Source organism: Nanorana parkeri, unplaced genomic scaffold, assembly GCF_000935625.1.
Source record: "Nanorana parkeri isolate BGI_ZX_2015 unplaced genomic scaffold, ASM93562v1 scaffold614, whole genome shotgun sequence".
In the NCBI taxonomy this organism is placed as follows: domain Eukaryota; kingdom Metazoa; phylum Chordata; class Amphibia; order Anura; family Dicroglossidae; genus Nanorana; species Nanorana parkeri.
Window position 1 is genome coordinate 675,895 of NW_017306882.1, and position 3,595 is coordinate 679,489.

Genomic DNA, 3,595 nt, shown 5'->3' on the forward strand with positions numbered 1-3,595 from the left:
GGGGGGGGTGCAGAGGGGGCCAAGTGGTGGGGGTAATTCCATTTTCCAAAATTCTCCTGGGAAGGTGGAATTACCCTTTAAACATGTGCTGTGTTCAGATCCTTCTACTATACAGAACCCTGCGTTCCAGGTCATGTACGTGTATAAATGGCTTACGGGCACAGCTGTAAAAAGTGCTGCGTTATCAGCATAGTGTATTTAATATTACGGATCCGAACGCAGTTCTGTTGTATTCTATGAGCCCATGCACAAAATGCAGAACGATCAGTAAACATGCACTGCGTTCACATCTGTAAAATCACAATTAAAAAACTGCATCTGAGGTCAGTAATTTACACATGCATATAAACGCACAGAAACGCATGCACGTGTGGATGTATATATTTAAGAGAACTGTATGCGTCTAAACTCTGTGTGGGGGTTTGCACATCTATACGCACTTTGCAGAGCAATTAATGCATTCTTTTGCTCAGGGAACATCTTCCAGCACATAGATGATCAGTTATCATTATGCAATATCAGTGTACGTGTAGTAATATAACTTTATAAACAGGCCCATATGCCGATCTCTGACACTTCTATATGACATTTATAAAATACTTGTACAGGACATGTCATATGTTCATACATGAAGTTGCATCCCATGTACAGATGTGACACATGAATGAGAAGAGCTCACTAGAAGTCCTCCTGTACCGCACTCAGCCTATGATGACACTACTCTATAGGTGACACGTCTGCTCTGTCCCACTAGGTCACCTGTAGCATCTCTATCATCTCCCCGTTATCCCTCAGTCGTATCCGTGTGTGGGTGCCGGTGTAAGGGGGTTACCTGTCCGGGCAGTGACGTTCCTGCGCTCCACCGGTCTACTTGTATGGAACTTGCAGCGGAGCCGGCGACACAGGCAACAGGCAGCGGGGAGCGAGCTCTGCCACGTCAGACAGCCACAGCTAAAGCTCAGGCGCGCGCCCGCAGACTTTCGTTGCCTACACGGGGGCGCGCCCGTCATCCTTTCCTTCCCGTCCACTTGATCGGGAGCGCGCTCCACGTCACCACTGAGTATCAGCCTAGACTCGGCTCATGTTCTGCTGGATGTGGTCCTGTACTGGGAACTAGAAGGCTGCTGCTGTGCTCCTGAAAAACCCGATGCACTGTCAGTGATTGGAAAAAGCATGCAGCAAGTGATGTCAAAACTCCCTCACCAGTTTAAAAAAAGTTTAACCACTTGTTGTCTGGAGCAATTTCTTCATTTTTGCACACACATGATAAAAATCTGAATTCTTGGCTAGAAAACGGCTCAATACCCCCAAACAGTTATAGAAGCCCTGTGGAATTTTTAAAAAAAATACAATAAACTCTCTTATTCGATATTCAACTCACCAGAACTCTCATCTAACCAGAAAAATAAATCCCTTGTGTACTCACTGTTCTGCTGATCTGCGGCATGTATTATCCTGGAAACGATGATGTATCTGTTTGTCTTCATTTGTTTTTGATTACGGCATTTCAATATTAATATAAAGTCAATACAGAGTTTATGTTATGGTATAGTATGGGGAATTAATAGTAGCTCTTAAGCAACCAGAAACTATTTTTATCTGGAATCTACCAATCCCTGTGGATGCTGGATAACTTGGAGTTTTCTGTGGTGATATGTAACATGTGTGGCACACTTGTCATTTATGTACACATGCGTGCCCTACACCCACGTAATTATTTGCATGCAGATGACGGGGTTGGTTTTAACTTTTATACATTTTTATTTTATAATTTTTTTCTTTAAAAAAAAAAATCATTTAACTTTATGGCTATCACACAGGGGCTAACAATCCCCTATGTGATAGCGCTTAGAGGTGACAGGTTCTCTTTATGGAGACATGTCCCTCCTGCCCTCCAATACAGTCAAGCAGAGGATTGTGTTTGATCGGCTGTGCAGGGGCGTCCCAGGGTGTCACCTGGAACGGGTACCGGGTGACACCTCACAGTGACGCCATTGCGCATGCGCGTGACATCATCATGACATCACGGGCAGTTACCTGCCGGCGGCCATCTTCGTGATGGACGCCAGCAAGAAGAAGAGGGGACATTTAGGTCTCATTCACACACAACGCAAGAGCAAAATTGTATATTGCGTATATATGCGTTCATGCACGTTTGTACACGCGTATATACGCGTATGTACACGCATACACGCGCGTATATGTGTGCACTATATGCAATCCCGTAATACTCAGAAATACGCTGCCCGGACGCATCTCGGTTCCATTCTGTTTTTGTGCATTTTCACGCTACGCAAATATATGGCTCCATACGCAGCTGTGTGTATAGAGCCATTTATTTGCATATGCTGGTACAATAGGCGCGTATATGCGCGGCAGTGTGAATGAGGCCTTACCCGGCAGGATAAGGTATGCTGCCAGGTCCCCTCCTCTCTCAAGCAACTGTCTGGCTCTCGGTCTGTGTATGTTATAAAGGAGACACTGTATGCTATGGAGAGGCTTGTCGGGGGCACTACATGCAGAAACCTCAGACACCGCCTGCAATAGAGAGATGTAAAGTAATGTGTGCAGCACAGAGATATGAAGTACTATATTCAACACAGCGGCATGAGGCACTGTGTATGCAACAGAGAAGTATGAGGCACTGCATGTAACACAGAGATGTATGGTACGGCATATAACATAGAGATGTGAGACAATGCAATGCAGCACAGTGACGTGAAGCGCCATTTGCAACGTATGTTTTTAGCAAAGAAGCACCAGATATTGAGCGTATAAAAGAGGTTTGAGTCACACCACCCCATAACAGAGAGACAGGAGGCACTGCATGCAAAACATAGAAGGCATTGGGGGGAATGAATAAATAGTATCCAAACAAACTTTGTCGCAACTGGAGCACAGCCAATCAGCTTTTACGTTCTCATTTTCTAAGCTGTGTGGAACAAATTAAAGATAAACGTTGATTGGTTGCTATGGACAACTGCACAAGTTAAAAAATTACTTGTTTCATAAACCTTTTTTACCCCCCCTCCAACACTGCATGTAACACAGAGACATGAGGCCCTACATAGAAAGAGGCATCTGGCATCGACTGCAGAAAACAGGAGTGTTGCCCTGCTTCAATACAAATTGTGTGGGGCTACGTGGCATTAGCATTTTAGGTTACAGAGAGGCACGATGCACTGCATGTAACAGAGACATTTGGGGTAATTTTTGTAGTGGAGAAGTATAAATAGCCTCTGAGGTGTTTGAGACACAGTAACACAAACAGGCAACAAATCACACAAGTATGCATCCCGACCAATCATAACCTCCCAACACATGGGGTGCACAGAGAGAAATGGGTAGAGGTGTAAGATTAGATAGCAGGGATCCCAACCTGAAAAAGCAATTTCAGGGAGGTGCCCTTCTCATTTCAAGGAGGTGCCCTTTGATCCACCCCAGCCCCCCTGCCCCATCCAGATGGGGGGGGGAGGAGAGCACAGCCCAGAAATGATGGCAGATAGCACGGGAAGCAATAGCTTCTTTGATATCTGCTGGGTTTTTTTTTTTTGTATTCTGACAGCTGCTGCCATCAGAATAAAAAAAACAAACA

At 45.0% G+C, this 3,595-nt stretch overlaps 1 protein-coding gene across 2 annotated transcripts in view; it reads right to left on the minus strand.

Moving 5' to 3' along the window:
• The window catches only part of SEC24D (SEC24 homolog D, COPII coat complex component), a 93,306-nt gene extending 92,309 nt beyond the window's left edge, over positions 1-997 (minus strand). Inside the window, exon 1 of one of the 2 annotated variants that reach the window (XM_018562935.1) lies at positions 833-997. The gene's annotated coding sequence lies outside the window, so the exon portion shown is untranslated. The remainder of the gene's footprint in view (positions 1-832) is intronic. The other variant, XM_018562934.1, reaches the window with a different exon arrangement.
• Positions 998-3,595: the final 2,598 nt, after the last annotated feature.